Genomic DNA, 17,983 nt, shown 5'->3' with positions numbered 1-17,983 from the left:
TAGCCACTGAGTCCCTACCACCAGTGATTTTGTAGACATTGAGTCCCTACCATCAGTGTTATTAGCCACTGAGTCCTTACCACCAGTGATTTTGTAGACATTGAGTCCCTCCAGTGTTATTAGCCACTGAGTCCCTACCACCAGTGATTTTGTAGACATTGAGTCCCTACCATCAGTGCTATTAGCCACTGAGTCCTTACCACCAGTGATTTTGTAGACATTGAGTCCCTCCAGTGTTATTAGCCACTGAGTCCCTACCACCAGTGATTTTGTAGACATTGAGTCCCTACCATCAGTGCTATTAGCCACTGAGTCCCTACCACCAGTGATTTTGTAGACATTGAGTCCCTACCACCAGTGTTATTAGCCAGTAAGTCCCTACCACCAGCGCTATTAGCCACTGAGTCCCTACCACCAATGTTATTAACCATTGAGTCTATACCACCAGTGCTATTTGCCATTGAGTCCCTACCACCAGCACTATTGGTCACTGAGCCCCTACCACCAGTGTTAATTAGCCTTTGATCCCTACCATCAGCCATTGAGTCCCTACCACTAGTGCTATCAGTCATTGAGTCCCTACCACCAGTGCTTTTAGTTTTAGACATTGAGTCCCTACCACTAGAACTATCAGACATTGAGTCCCTAACTAGAGCTATCAGTATCAGCCATTGAGTTCCTGCCTGCGACCAGTGCTATTAGACATTGCGTCCCTACCACCAGTACAATTAGTTACTGAGTCCCTACCACCAGTTGCTATCCAGCCATAGAGACCCTACCACCAGTGCTATTAGCCACCGAGTCCCCACCACCAGCGCAATTAGCCATGAGTCCCTACCACCAGCGCAATTAGTCATTGAGTCCCTTCCACCAGTGCTATTTGCCATTGAGTCCCTACCACCAGTGCTATTAGCCACTGAGTCCCTACCACCAGTGCAATTAGCCACTGAGTCCCTACAACCAGCGCTATTAGTATTAGCCACTGAGTCCCTACCACCAGTGCTATTAGCCATTGAGCCCCTACCACCAGTGCTATTAGCCATTGAGCCCCTACCACCAGTGTTTTTAACAACTGAGTCCCTACCACTAGTGCTATCCAGCCATAGAGACCCTACCACCTGTGCTATTAGCCACTGAGTCCCTACCACCAGTGCTATCCAGCCATAGAGACCCTACCACCAGTGTTATGAGCCAGTGAGTCCCTACCACCAGTGCTATTAGCCACTGAGTCCCTCCCACTACCACCAGCGCTATTACTATTATTTCTATTAGCCATTGTCATTGAGTCCCTACCACCAGTACTATGTGCCATTGAGTCCTTACCACCAGCGCTATTAGCCTTTGAGCCCCTACCACCAGCGCTATTAGCCATTGAGTCCCTACCACCAGTGCTATCAAGCCACTGAGTCCCTACCACCAGTGCTATGTGCCACTGGGTCCTTACCACCAGCGCTATTGGCCTTTGAGCCCCTACCACCAGCGCTACCCAGCCATCAGGGTGAGAATGACTGGTCACTAAAAAGGAGGAAATTTTTCATCGTGAAGATCATGACCCATCCATGCGACCATAACCTATAAATTTGAATTCACTAAAATTTTTACTGAGATGCGATCCAAGATTTATCTCAGCAATTTCTGATACAACTCGGTGGAATTTCAAAAGTTGAAAGTGTAATTACAACATTTGGTGGTTGTAGTAGGACGATGATGTGGTGGTGGTTGTAGTAATAGCGGTGGTAGGGATGATGTGGTAGTGATTGTAGTAGTAGTGGTCGTATGGATGATTGTGTGGTGGTGGTTGTGGTAGCTGTGGTAGGAATGGTGATGTGGTGGAGGGATGATGTTGTGGTGGTTGTAGTAGTAGTGGTGGTAGGATGATGATGAGGTGATGGTTGTAGTAGTGGTAGTAGGGTTGATGATGTGGTGGTGGTTGTAGCAGTAGAGGTGGTAGTGATGATGGTGTGGTGGTGGTTGCAGTAGTAGTGATGGTAGGGATGATGGTGTGATGGAGGTGGTAATATTAGTGGTGGTAGGGATGATGATGTGGTGGTGGTTGAAGTAGTGGTAGTAGGGTTGATGATGTGGTGGTGGTTGTAGTAGTAGATAATGTGATGGTAGTTGTGGTAGTGGTGCTAGGGATGATGGTGTGGTGGTGGTAGGGTGATCTGGTAGTGGTGGTGGTAGGGATGATGAAGTGGTGGTAATTGTAGTAGTAGTGGTCTTAGAGATGATGTGATGGTGCAGAGATGCCAACTTTGAATTTGGCTCACAGGAGTTTCAGCCACCACTCGTAGGAATTTCAACGCCGAAAGAGGAATTTCCGCGTACAAAAAAAAAAGGAATTGGAACGATATTTGGCATTGTGCTTACATATTGTATAGTTCTAAATAGATAACTGATTAGAATTACAGTGTATATTATGATACATAAACACATTGCAAATTACAATCCCAAAATTTCCTTATTCCAAATGAAGTAAAGCGCCAAAACCTAATGGTAGAGATTGTAGTACTGGTGGTAGTGAGGATGATGTGGTGTTGGTGGTTGTAGTAATAGTGGTAGAGATGATGAAGATGTGATAGTGGTTGATGTTGTAGTTGTAGTGGTAGTGATGATGATATGGTGGTGGTGGTGGTTGAGGTAGTGGTGGTAGTGATGATGATATGGTGGTGGTGCTGGTTGAAGTAGTAGTTGTAGTGATGATGATGCGGTGGTGGTATAGTGGTTGTAGTAGTTGTGGTCGTGATGATAATGATTGTGGTGGTGGTTGTAGTAGTGGTGGTAGTGATGTTGATGTGGTGGTGGTGGTTGTAGTACAAATGGTAGTGATGATGATGTGGTAGTGGTGGTTGTAGTAGTAATGGTAATGATGATGTGGTGGTGGTTGTAGTAGTAGTCGTGGTAGTGATGATAATGTGGTGGTGGTGGTTGTAGTAGTACTGGTCGTGATGATGATGTGGTGCTGGTGGTTGTAGTAGTAGTGGTAGTGATGATGATATTGTAGTGGTTGTTGTTGTAGTATAGTAGTAGCATTAGCAGTAGTAGTAGTAGTAGTGATGATGATGTGGTGGTTGTAGTAGCAGTGGTAGTGATGATGATGATGTGGTGGTGGTGGTTGTAGTAGTAGTAGTGGTGGTAGTGATGAAGATGAGGTGATGGTGGTAGTTGTAGTAGTATTGGTAGCGATGATGATGTGGTGGTTATGGTGGTTGTAGTAGTGGTGGTAGTGATGATGATGTTGTGGTGGTGGTTGTAGTAGTATTAGTGGTAGTGATGATGTGGTGGTGGTGGTGGTTGTAGTAGTAGTGGTAGTGATGTGGTGGTGGTTGTAGTAGTAGTGGTAGTGATGTGGTGGTGGTTGTAGTAGTAGTGGTAGTGATGATGTGATTGTGGTGGTTGTAGTAGTAGTGGTAGTGATGATGTGGTGGTGGTGGTTGTTGTAGTAGTAGTGGTAGTGATGATGTGGTTGTGGTGGTTGTAGTAGTAGTGGTAGTGATGATGTGGTAGTGGTGGTTGTAGTAGTAGCTGTAATGATGATGTGGTTGTGGTGGTTGTAGTAGTAGTGGTAGTGATGATGTGGTGGTGGTGGTTGTAGTAGTAGTGGTAATGGTGATGTGGTGGTGGTGGTGGTTGTAGTAGTAGTGGTAATGATGATGATGTGGTGGTGGTTGCAGTAGTAGTGGTGGTGATGATGTGGTGGTGGTGGTTGTAGTAGTAGTGGTAATGATGATGTGGTGGTGGTGGTTGTAGTAGTAGTGGTAATGACGATGTAGTGGTGGTGGTTGTAGTAGTAGAGGTCGTGAAGATTATGTGGTAGTAGTGGTTGTAGTAGTAGTGGTAGTGATGATGATGTGGTGGTGGTTGCAGTAGTAGTGGTGGTGATGATGGTTGTAATACTAGTGGTAATGATGATGATGTGGTGGTTGGAAGGGGGGGGGGGGGGGTATCCTTGGAGCAAATTGACCTCACCGGAATTTGACGGAAGTTGCCCGGAGCCCGGAATTTTTTGCTCCAGACCGGAGTTTTTTCCGGTGAAACCGGAGTTTTGGCATCACTGGATGGTGGTTGTAGTAGTAGTGGTGGTGGGGATGATGATATTGTGGTGGTTGTAGTAGTGGTAGTAGGGTTGCTGATGTGGTGGTAGCTGTAGTAGTAGTGGTGGTAGGGATTATGTGGTGCTATTTGTAGTAGTAGTGGTGGTAGGGATGGTGATGTGGTAGTGATTGTAATAGTAGTGGCGGTAGAGATGTTGATGTAGTGGTTTTGGCGAGTGTTTTTTTTTATTCAGTGATGATAATAATAATAGCAATGTGTCAAAAAGGAGGAAAATTTCTCGGTCTATCGATCAAACACAAGCAACGTGTAAAAATAACAGGAACATAGTTTTGTATTAGTATTATGTAATATATTACATTTACTAGTATAAATCCATTCTTATCATTAGATATAAATTTACTTTTTGTAAACATTTAATGAATTTGTCCTTTCCACATGTTGTTATTCAAATAAAAGGCCAGAAAGTATTGTTTTGTTTCGATTTTTACTTTATAAAGCAGGCTACAGTATCTTTGTTACCGAAACCTAGTAGTTATTCAGCATATAAATACAACCCAAGAATCTCTCAAATTGCCAAAGGCATAATGAATAAGATTAAACTAAGCCAATCACCATTGCTTTATTCTAATACTGTATATGATCTCTATATACCAGATGATTTAATGGATGGTTGCGAAAGAAAGAAAGAAAGAAAGAGAGAGAGAGAGATAGATAGATAGAGAGAGAGAGAGAGAGAGAGGGGGGGGGAGGAGAGTATTCTCTGCCAATATAACATTTTGAATTCTATATCAAAAAAAGGGGGGTAAAGGAAACGAGAAATAGAAAGGAAAAAGGGGGGGGGGGAAGAGAGAAAGAGAGAGAGAGAGAGAGAGAGAGAGAGAGAGAGAGAGAGAGAGAGAGAGAGGGGAGAGAGAGAGAGAGAGAAGAGAGAGACAGAGAGAGAGAGAGAGAGAGAGAGAGAGAGAGAGAGAGAGAGAGAGAGAGATTAAAAAGGCAATAAGTACCTACAACGGAGAAACAAATCCAGACCCATTTGTCCCTCCCCTTCCCCTTCAACCATCAACTAACTAATCAAAGAACACTACTGGTCTTCTGTGTCAATTGTGACATCTGGTGTCATACTGTCTGGCCCAACGTCATAAAAACGGGACTGTCACCAAATTTCACAAGACTGAGCACAGGTGTCAAAATATGATTTTGTGGGTTGGAGGAAAATGTTGACACGGCAAATTTGAAAAAGGAGGAAATGTGATTGGATGGGCGGAGATAAACTACCATTTAGGCGGAAATCCGCCTTTAGGCGGAAGATTCTCAGCCCTGAGCCATAGAGCCCCTACCACCAGTGCCAGTGCTATCCAGCCATAGAGCCCCTACCACCAGTGCTATCCAGCCACTGAGTCCCTACCACCAGTGCTATCCAGCCACTGAGTCCCTACCACCAGTGCTATTACCCATTTGAGATAGAACTAAATTGACGTCACTCAGTTCTTTATTATCGTTTTTAGCCATTTTTTAAATGATTAGTTCTCATTGATTGTATCAAGACAAAACTATAAAAGGTTGAGGTTACACATCGATTAGTAGAGTGGTATTATCACGGAGATCAGTTTTCCCAAATAATTCCATGTGATGGGGAAAAAACATCCGGTTAAAAAAGGTTTTGACGAAATATGCAGTGAAGACATGCGAAGGCAAAATATGCCACCGCACATAATAAATAATCTACCAATCCTTAAGTACGGCTAACTAAGCAATCTACACGACATTAAGTACGGCTAGCCAGCCAGTCTGACTGTCATTAAGTACGGCTAGACTGGTAGGCTAGACGTACTTAAGTACGCCTAGACTGGCAGGCTAGCCGTCATTAAGTGCGGCTAGCCTTTTCCTTCTTTTTTAGAAATATTATCGTCTACTTATTTTAATTCTACTTTAATTTTAATCATATAGGCTAATGCTAATATTGAAACTTTTGCTTTTTTGGTAGATATTATTACAAATAAATAAAAATAACATCAGTGATAGATATTTTGAATCACAGTCGACTAGTGACTAATTGATGATAGTAATATTAATAATACCTTTTATCAATTGATATAATAATTCCCTTTTTATTATATTTGGTGCTGAGGTCATTTTCGTGGATTTCCTTATAAAGAAAAGCATGTCTTGTTTTTTAAAAGGTAAAACAGATCTCAAGCAGAGAATATTTGATCACAAATACGTTCAATATTCTTACAAATCTTGGGAACCATCTTTGATGGAAGGACACCAAATGATTTAAGTTTAAGTCATATTCACTCTAGGGGGTCATGATAGCTCAGTTGGCAGACTACTCACTTCACATGCAAGGGGACTGAGATCGATCCTGGGTGAAGGATATTTTTTTTCTTTTTCTAAACCCCCTGCCCACCCAGCACTGATTGGTAGCTGGGTCAGTTAGATCTGGCAGAGGGACTTTGCTATAGACTAGTGTCCTATCTAAAGGGTAGCAAGAAATTTCTATCATCCGTTTCACTCCGTAGAAACCGGAATAAAATCTAGTTCCATGGGTCTCAAATGGGTCTCAACATGTTCACTCAAACGAGAACAATTGAAATAATATTATCTTGAATTTACAATTTTACCTTTTTATCAAACTTTGAGAATGCATGGTAATAATGTTAAAACTGAATTAGAATGTAGTCAGGAGTGTAACGTATGCTTTTTTTTTTTTTAATTGATTTTTTTTTTTTTTCGTGATGATTTAGTGATTATACACTCGCATGATGATCATTCAAAGAGTTTAAAATGTTATTATTTAGCATATTTGATGTTTTGAAATGGTTTTCATTACCAAGGCTTTCAATTTCTACTGTGGTATTTTTTAAATCCACAAGTCAGATTGTACAAGTATATTGTAAAGGCTAAATCCTTTTTTCCTTAATTTGATAAATGAAAACCAAATGGAAAGGTTGGTTCGAATTTTTATGATAAAAATAAATTGTATATATTTAAAAATTTGATTTGAAAAAAAAATAAATCAAGATTTTCGAGTTTTACTTTGTTAGCATCCCTGGTAATATGAGGGTTGAAATATTGTCTTTTTGGCCCAAGGGAGAGAGAAAAAGTAGGCTTTTATGAGCTGTGAGCACTCTTCTATGCTTGTGGGTTTTGGTTTAATGCCGCTTTACTCAAACAAACAAGCACGTCTGACTTTATAATTGTCTTAAAATTGGTCGAGTAAACGTCAAATGTCAAACACCATAGTTTATATTTGCTTTGCTTGTAGATCACATAGCCAACTGTGGATACATATAATACAATGCACCATACCAAACACATGTGGATTGCATACCAAATTATTCTGACACAAGAATAACCAGTGGCTGATTGTCCTACAAGTGTTTGCAATTAAAGGTTATTGGCTTACTTGTGCAGGCAGTCATCATTTTTATTGTTTAATAACAAAAAAAAAATCAGATGAGATGTGCCAATTAATTCAATAAATAATTATAAATATTGAGCTCTTAAATAGCGCAATATCCACTAAATGTGCTCAAAGTGCTTTACAACGGGTCCCTGACCAACAGCAACACGTAACATGAAGAACAAAACATGATATATGCGATATTTCATTTTTTTTCTGACAGAGACAGCGCTGTCAATGGCCAGGTACTCATTTTACACCTGAGTACGGTGAGATAATGTGAGTAAAGAGCCCTTTCCAAGGACTCAACTATGCGCCGAGCGAGGCTCAAACCCAGGACCTTCTGATCTGAAAGCGAGTGTCATACTACTAGTACAAGGCCATTATAGCCGCACAAATAAGTCATATAATTATTCAATAAGTACAACAATAACCCACTTTAGTCAATATAATGTTAATGTCTGAACTCTACTTTTGAGTTTATGAATCAAGTTGGACAGATTGCTTGAAATATGTATGAAGACTCTTTAAAGGGTTTTTACAGACTGATGTGATGTTAATAATATTGGCAGAGAATTCCAGACAATAGGAGCTTAATATTGAAATGCCCGAGATGACAAATAAGTCCATCCTGTGATATAATAATAGAACTTTATTGTCCAAGGAAATTGAAATTCAAATTGGATCACAATGATACCAATATGAATGGCAATAATAAAATACTGGGCACATACACATACACATTCACACCACTTACACACACATACATATATATACACATGCACACTCAAACATCCACACATATATACACACTTGACCCTTGAATATAACTCATTAATCATCAAGTAGAAACAAAACATTTACTTTGGGACAGATTGAAGAAGACATTGGCCATTGGCTGTTTGGCTCTTCAGGCCGATTTTTGTTAAGGTTTATATTTGTTAAAGATATATGGCTGGTGCTATGTATTGAAAATGGATTTATTTCATTTTGCTTGGGGATGGAGATGGAGGGGATATTATTGTGTTTTGTATTTTTATTATTATTATTATTATTATCATCATCATCATCATCATCATCATCATCATCATCATCATCATCATCATCATCATCATCATCATCATCATCATCATTATTATTATTATTATTATTATTATTATTATTATTATTATTATTATTATTATTATTATAGATATGGCCAAAATCAAATGTAACTGCTAATGAGGTATAGAGTTTTAAGTCTGATGGTATGCGTATGTACCAAGTACTGTATCACCTATTACATATTATAATATAGTATGTACCTATTACTAGTACGATTTGTCACGATGTGGTTGTCGGTTGATGACGTAGCCCCAGGGAATCATTAGGACTAGGACTATAATATGTCTGTCGTTCATCGAGGAGATTTTTATTTATTTATTTATTTATTTATTTTTTTTTTGTAGTTGTTGATAATTTTGCAAGAAAAATGTTACTTCAAATAGCTGCGGTGAATCTAGGCTTCTAAAAATATTTAAAAAACACAAGATTTCTTTACAGTTTTGTGTATACAGCATTTTTGACAAGTTGGAAGGGAGAGGATTTGGGGGGGGGGGGGGGGGGTAATCTTATTTTGTCGTATTTGAAGTAAGAAATGCTTGCCAAAATGGTGAGAAAATGTGTTATTTAGTGTGTGTTTAGATCAGAGTGCGTTGTATTGTAATGTTTAGATTAGTCATCGTCTTGAATTGTTCATTATAATGGTTTGATCTCAAGTCAAATTAAACGCCCATCTCTCTCTCTCTCTCTCTCTCTCTCTCTCTCTCTCTCTCTCTCTCTCTTATTTTGTCATATTTGAAGTAAGAAATGCTTGCCAAAATGGTGAGAAAATGTGTTATTTAGTGTGTGTTTAGATCAGAGTGCGTTGTATTGTAATGTTTAGATTAGTCATCGTCTTGAATTGTTCATTATAATGGTTTGATCTCAAGTCAAATTAAACGCCCATCTCTCTCTCTCTCTCTCTCTCTCTCTCTCTCTCTCTCTCTCTCTCTCTCTCTTATTTTGTCATATTTGAAGTAAGAAATGCTTGCCAAAATGGTGAGAAAATGTGTTATTTAGTGTGTGTTTAGATCAGAGTGCGTTGTATTGTAATGTTTAGATTAGTCATCGTCTTGAATTGTTCATTATAATGGTTTGATCTCAAGTCAAATTAAACGCCCATCTCTCTCTCTCTCTCTCTCTCTCTCTCTCTCTCTCTCTCTCTCTCTCTCTCTCTCTCGTTTTATATTTGTTCAATTTAGAGTTATTATTTATTATTGTTAATCATTATTTTTATTTGTACTATTTTTATTTCATTATTATTATTATTATTATTATTATTATTATTATTATTATTATTATTATTATTATTATTATTATTATTATTATTATTATTATTATTATTATATTATTATTATTATTATTATTATTATTATTATTATTATTTATTTAAAAATTCTTTTTTTTTTTAAAGAAAAAAACCCAACATCGGTTTGAAACATGAAATTAACGTCACTCTCATTAGTAAGTAATTGCAAGTTAGAATATAATTAAGCATGTCAAATTTTTACCTCTTCATTACCCGAAGTCGTGAGCTTAACTGCCGTATATACAAATTGTCTTAAGATATTTTCATTTTCTCCAGTACCATGTTTACATCGCATCGGTTGATGGCTTGCCACCTTATCTACCACTTAGACCCCTGACTTTTTAAAAAGATGTTATTTATTATTTTTTTTTAAACTAGAAAACTGTCGTTTGACATTTTCGGACAGTTTGGGGTTCAGTCGGTAGTTCTTTATTGCCGTATGCGGAAGGCGCATTGCGTAGCGTTTTAACCAGTAGATTTCTGACCAATCAAAACATGAAATTTGTGACACACCTTAACACATGCTGGGACAAACATAGTTGATTCTTTATAAACAATAACTTGAATGAAATCGACCTCTCTCTGATCATTGGTATTGTCTATATACCGCTTAACGAGTGACTAGTTATCACACGATTTTCTCGATCATGTTACATGTATAAACGTTTAAATTAACATAGTTTTCTGTGATGGTTCTATTGATCAAGCGATAAAACGGTGTGTATTTTACTTAGACAAATCCCATTCACAGTAAAACCTGTGTTGACCGCGATGTTTACCAATCACTGCCATTGTTTACATAATGACGACTTCCGAGGGGCGTGGTTATCTAGGTGTCTATACTGAATGTAAACAATGGCAATAACTGCAAACCTAAGCAAACTACACGATACGGTATTACCATCGATGGTATGTGTTTAAAAAATACTAATTAGTTCTACACGCCTGATCAATCGAACCGTCACTGAAAAATAAGTGTAACCTTAAAAGTTAGTGTCTGAATGAGCGAATCTAGTGAAAACTAATCACACAACTAGACGTCTAACGGTAAAAAAGAAAACCCCCAAAACAAAAAAACAACAACAAAAAAACAAAACAAAAAAAACAAAACAACAAAACCCCAACAAAACAAACAAAAAGAGCAGAGTGATGTCAACTTCCTTTATTTTATTACTTGTAAACAACCAGCTGTATTTGTCTGAGCGGGGTTGAGGCTATGTGACAAATCCCGCATTTTGATTGGTTAAAAATCAACTGGTAAATTAATGACTTGGTTAACTTATTGCAAAGTCTATTTAAGTAACAGACCCAGCTATCCGATCAATGTTGGGTGGACAATGGGGTTAGTTAGAACAAAATCTAGACTGCCCTTAGGATGGATACTGGACCTTTTGCATGTGAAGCGAATGCTCTCCCAACTAATCCATCAATGCACCCTCTACGAAATATGAGGAAAAAAGTGTTTTGTAATAATATAGACTAATAATAATAATATATAATAATATATGGATCTACATTATGTGAGAAGATTTCAGTGTTCATTGTCATACATAAAATTAGCCTAAAACAACGTTTTTTTTTCCCTTTCAAATATTAAATTAGCTGAAAACATTGAATGCTTTTTCATACATCAACGTTGAAATTAGCCGAAAACAACACTAATTTGATACCTTCTTGCACTCCCAATTAAATCTGACAAGAATTCGTTTTGGATGCTGTATGTAATCACCTCCATGTCTGAATTTATAAGCTGAGAGGGGGGCTGGGGGGAAACAACAAGTGCGGGCCGGGAGGTGGGGGGGGGGGGGGGGGGGGGGGGGGGGGGGTTATCCTACTGCACGGCGTTACTTTAATTAAGTTGGGAATTCCGATTTCGATCTGCGCAATTATGATGTGTTACTGATTAATGAGGCTACAGTGACATGGTTTTTAACATAATATTATTATGACATTATGTTATAGGCTACCTGCATGTATGCGGGTTTTAAAAACTTGGTCTTGTACTTGTACCGCGTTTTTATTTTTATCGATGTCAGTCTTATTTTGATTGAGCAGCAATGTGTATAAAAACCCAATCGTTTGCTGTTATTGTTGTTGTTGTTGTTATTGTTGTTGTTGTAATCAAAGCCAGTAGGTAATATGGTGGATTGTAATCCTTTAGTTTAGGCTTTAGCTTTAAAACAACATCCAAAGGGTCTGATGCGCCCCCCCTTCCCCCTCTCCCCCCCCCCCCCCCCCCCCCCCCCCTATTTATGTAGCGGTAAATGGACTGTAACATTTGCTGGATATTGTCTCGAGACAGAAGGTTACTGGTCCGTCTCGGTGTAGAGTATACTTTCCGACATAATCTAAGATAAAGTTGCCCAGTCATTTTTAAATGGGTGGAATGGAATTAGGAAATGATAGTTATTCGATGTTCCCTTTTAAAAAAACACACAAAATAAAAACAACAACAAAAAACAACAACCCCCCCCCCCAAAAAAAAAAAAAAACAAACCAAAAAAACAAAAAAGCAAACAACAAAAACAAAACAAAATAAAACAAATAACAACTCCACAATATTTGTAGCTCGTTTTCACTTTTTCGCCATGCTCAACATACTTCCCAATATTTCATTTATCCCCATCAGGGAGACTATTAGGGAACAAACTTTTATCATTTCGGGTGTTGTAAGTTGTTCTTTCGGTGCAGTTATCGTACATGCATGCTCCTCAAGAATATCATATCCGTTCCTGTCTCCATAGCTAGTACTCATTCACATTTCAATCGAATGGATGTGTTATTTGTAAAGTATCTAAGTTGTCTTATCCAAAGGGTTAGAGGTTTTTAAATTTTTTATTTGCTATTAATGTTTTCCATCCGGCTATTGATCACACTCAACATCGCTTGACTCTTGTAACAAGTACCTAACGAGAGCACAGTACTGTTAATCACCGACATGAACACCATATTATATATGGATTGAATATAATAAAAAGGCAATGGTATCCATGATAATGACTCTAAACTTTATATATTTTTATTATATTAATTATTTCTAACGCTGGCTGCATAATGGAAATGACAGGTAGTCGTCGAGTTGTAAATAATTCACCGACCATCGGCTGGTGACTCACAAAACCACCGTGTTATTATTATTGTTATTATTTTTATTATTATTATTATTATTATTATTATTATTATTATTATTATTATTATTATTATTATTATTATTATTATATTATTATTATATTTATTATTATTATTATGATGATGATGATGATGATTGTGTTGCATTATTTCATGAGCAAATTGATAAATGACCTTCACACTTAATGATGCATGCACTCATAGAAGCCTTTTTAACTATGACTCACTCCTAGTTTTTATAATTTGGCAATTCGCCGTTTAACCCGGTTACACAGTACCTTTTACTGTCGTGCAATGGGAAAACGCTTATTGTTATGTTGTTTTGTGGCTAAAATATTTTACGTCAAATATAGATGAATCAAGGTGATCTCAACGTGTCAGAATGTTTAAACCTGAGACTTCTTTGAAAGCTTTATAGAAGTCTCAGGTCTCAATCTCTTTAGCAAGTGGAAAGTCATTTTAATTATTTGACAGTTAAAGGGAAGAAAAATAATATATTTTAATCCTTCGGAGAGATACTTTATTTCAAGTTTCTTCAATTGATATTCGTAGATGTTGCTGCTCGAAGCTCGAAGAAATAAATAACGATAACAATGTGAAATTGAATGTAAGCTTCAATTTAATATACGAAAACAGATAAAATGGACGTTTCGGACTTTCCCCTTTATCAGCGAAACAGGATGAATGAAACACTACAGACGAATGAGATAATGCGGTAGTGGCGTTGTTAAGATGAATAAACAAAAACACATTTTTCTTTATTCATCTACACGTTTCTGTGGACGAGAACCTGAAACTGCAGAGCATCTGGTCGAGGGTTGAGTTGTGTAGTTTGCTCCTGTGTATACTAATGCAATGAATTCGCAGCCTGGATATACCACCATAATTGGATTCAATAGTCTGCTGTCACGTCGCCCCGCAACGGCGACCATCGTGGTTCTAAACAAAGACAATCGGTACTTATTATTCTTCGTGCTGGCTAGAACTTTTCATATGTCTTGTGATCAGAATGTGTAAAAGTCAACACATGATCAGATTTATAATGTTTTTTTCTTTTTTTCTAAGGATACGCTTTTTCACTCGTCGTGGAGAAATATTTCATTAGGGCGTCCGCCATTATTCTGATAGTTTAGAGTCAGTTTCTAAGTTACCATGCGTCATTACGAGGGAAGTGAAGTTACGACTGTTGAAGCGTATTGTTTTGAGTGTGAGACCAATAGAAGCTGCCATGATGACAGTCGAGTGAAACCATAGAGAAGACAGGACGTGAGTGAAACCGATTCGACTCGAGCTTCAGTTTGAAGCCAGGTTGGGATGTAATCGAAGCGCGCATGTCAAGGTTACTGTTCGTGTCTACCTTACTGCATGAGCAGCTAGGGGTAATTTGGTTCAGTTAAAATTACAATATATGTTACAGTGAATGACATAATCAGTCGGATGGTGAAACGGTTTGAACTGAGATATTACCAAGTTTAGCTAGAAGGTCAATTTTTTTTATTCAAAGCGAGTTCTTGTCATAAATGATTAAATCAACCATTTTTGTACATCTTCGGGAACTATCAAAGTTTAATTTCACTTCTAAATATTTTTTACAGCTAGTCAGGTTGAAAAAGTATGAAATTTGAGAAAAGTTCCTGGATACCTTTTCCCACACATCTGACCAAAATTTTCACCTTCCGACTGATTATGTCATGCACTGACGCATATCTCAATTTTTCATCACGGCAATGAACTGATATGAATAATAAGATAACGATTCATTAAAAAACAAAAACAAAAAAACAAACAAAAGACGACTAGATGGGAGGCAGCGGAGTATAGCGTTTGTTGCCAAGTATTGTTTTCTCGATCATAATTGCACTCAACTCTGTTTACGTCTACTTCAAATAGGATGACAGAAACACGTGCCTGTCATTAATATAACAATCACTGCTCTCCGTTTTTGGAAAATCACGGTTAACGGCAATACAACAACAAAATCAAATCAGTAAACACACATAATAGGTACACATGCGCACGCGCACACACACACAACACACACACACACACACACACAGAGAGAGAGAGAGAGAGAGAGAGAGAGAGAGAGAGAGAGAGAGAGGGGAGTGAGGAAGAGAGAGGAGAGGGATACACACATCCTAAACACACATTACATCATATGTGCTTTGGATATACTCAGTATAGTAGCATAACTAAGTGATAACGTTAAAAGCGCTTTTCTTTTTCACATATTCTATACGTCATGCTTAATGGGCTTCTAAATTGTTCATTTACCCCCCCCCACCCCCCCCCCCCCCCCCCCCCAATACATACAACACATGGAACAAAACAAACAACACATTTTATGAAGTCCTCTTGCACCATTCTTGTACCAACACGTTTTCAATATCTGTCACTGCCAGAAACTCCTATAGATAGATTGAAGATGACGTCACTCTGGTCTTTGTTATTGTTTTTGCCATCCGCGTTTATGAGTAATGCTCACTGAACTGTATTAACCCGCCTATAAACGTTCATGGATACACACAGTTTTGTGTGTTGGTCCGTTATACTTCCGGATGGCAATGTTATGAGCTTCTTAGCCAAGCGCATACTATCTATAGATCGTATGCAGATGACGTCACTCAGGCCTTTGTTATTGTTTTTGCCATCCGCGTTTGTGAGTTGTTCTCACTAAACTGTATTAACCAGACTATAAAAGTTCATGGTTACACAGAGTTTGTGTGTTGGTCCGTTATACTTCCGGATGGCAATGTTATGAGCTTCTTAGCCAAGCGCATACGATCTATAGAACTCTTTAAGTAGGTATGCCGAGAGCCAAATTGAGGGATTCATAACTTAACTTCGACCTTGACGCGTGCAGTCATTTTATAGATAGAATGCGCTTGGCCAAGGAGTTCACAACATTGCCATCCGGAAGTATAACGGACCAACACACAAACTCTGTGTAACCATGAACTTTTATAGTCTGGTTAATACAGTTTAGTGAGAACAACTCACAAACGCGGATGGCAAAAACAATAACAATGGCCTGAGTGACGTCATCTGCATACTATCTATATGTTATGAACAAAAAGGAAAGAGTCGTATTTGTGGTGTTGTGGCTCATGCAGCAGAATAAAAGCGATGTTCAGCATAGTCAGTGAGTGATCAAATGCATCAATATGGTATTTTATCCTGTTAACAAAATAACGCGTTGTTGATGCGTGGTCAATGATCAGATGCATCAGTATGGTGTTTTGACTTGTTAACAAAATAACGCGTCGTTGATGCCCGGTCAGTGATCGGATGGATGGATGACAATGAAACAAAACATTCTGAACGGTTTTGTCCTTTGGTAAAGCACTTAACAGTTTCCCATTTGGTAGTTATGTATGAAATATACTTATAAAAAATAAATGTGATTGATATTATGGGCGTGTATAGCAAAAACAAAAACGAAAATAGATGGCTGGGAATTTTGGTTTGCTAAAGATAATAGATGAAATAATGCGGAAGGCATTGGACATGGGGAATTCTTGTGAATGCGCCATATCAATTTTCATGTGAAAAAATATATCACTATTACACTTTTTACTTTTAACTAACTTTTGAGTGTCGCATTTTGTTGGTTTGTCAACACACCCACCCACACACACACACACACAGAGCGCGCGCGCTCTCAATAGACATGAACACACACAGCCCAGCGCGCGGTCTCAACAGACACGAACACACACACAAACAAACACGCTCACACATAGTGGTAAAGAGGGGGGGGGGGGGGGGGGGGGTATTTGTTTGACCCCCCTATCCCCATTTTTTTCCATCGCTCCAAAGAACACGAACAGTCTATATGCAAGATATTTAATTTATTACCTTTGTTGAGCGTTTGTGTCAATAAATGCCCAATATGAAACATGTCAAATTGATTTCGGTGTTTTATTTACGTATTATTATTTATTATTTATATTTTATTATTAAATTATATATATATAATATATATTATATATATTATATATATATATATATATATTATATATATATATATATATATATATATATATATATTTTTTTTTTTTTTTTTTTATTATTCAAATCTGTTACATCCAGCGCTATCTATAGATGCCGCTGGTTACATCACAAACGAGCCCGCCCATTCCCGTCATGTTCACAAAGGAAGGGAAAAATGTAATTGCGTATTTATATAATTAAAAACCCACCGCACCCCGCTTCGTTTTCTCGACTGTAAAAAAAAGCATAATATGAGCCAAGGTTATCCCATGACAATGACATTGTAATGTTCTTCTTCTTCTTCTTCTTCTTCTTCTTCTTCTTCTTCTTCTTCTTCTTCTTCTTCTTCTTCTTCTTCTTCTTCTTCTTCTTCTTCTTCTTCTTCTTCTTCTTCTTCTTCTTCTTCTCTTCTTCTTCTTTTTTCTCCTCTCTCCTCCTCCTCCTCCTCCTATTCTCCTCCTCCTCCTCCTCCTCTCTCCTATTCCTCCTCCTCCTCCTCCTCCTCCTCCTCCTCCTCCCCTCCCCTCCCTCCTATTTCCTCCTTTCCTCCTCCTCCTTCTCCTCATCCGCCTCTTCTTCTTCTTCTAATGACATTTTAATCTTCTTCTTCTTCTTCTTCTTCTTCTTCTTCTTTCTTCTTCTTCTTCTTCTTCTTTCTTCTTCTTCTTCATCATATCATCATCATCATCATCATCATCATCATTCATCATCATCATCATCATCATCATCTTCTTCTTCTTCTTCTTCTTCTTCTTCTTCTTCTTCTTCTTCTTCTTCTTCTTCTTCTTCTTCTTCTTCTTCTTCTTCTTCTTCTTTCCATCACCCTGCTATCCTCAATAATTCACGTCAATGTCAATCCCATATTTTTATTTTTATCTGAATAAGAAAAATGAAATTATTAAAAACCAACAAACAATTATAACAAACATCAACAAACAAAACAAAAACAAAAGAAAAAAAAAACAGCAAAAAAGTAAGAAAATAACATCTAACTAAACGAAAACTACGAA

The sequence above is a fragment of the Berghia stephanieae genome, chromosome 8 (genome assembly GCF_034508935.2).
Source record: "Berghia stephanieae isolate SIO BIC M18660-M18661 chromosome 8, UCSD_Bste_1.3, whole genome shotgun sequence".
In the NCBI taxonomy this organism is placed as follows: Eukaryota; Metazoa; Mollusca; class Gastropoda; order Nudibranchia; family Aeolidiidae; genus Berghia; species Berghia stephanieae.
Note: the sequence above shows the minus strand (reverse complement) of the source record.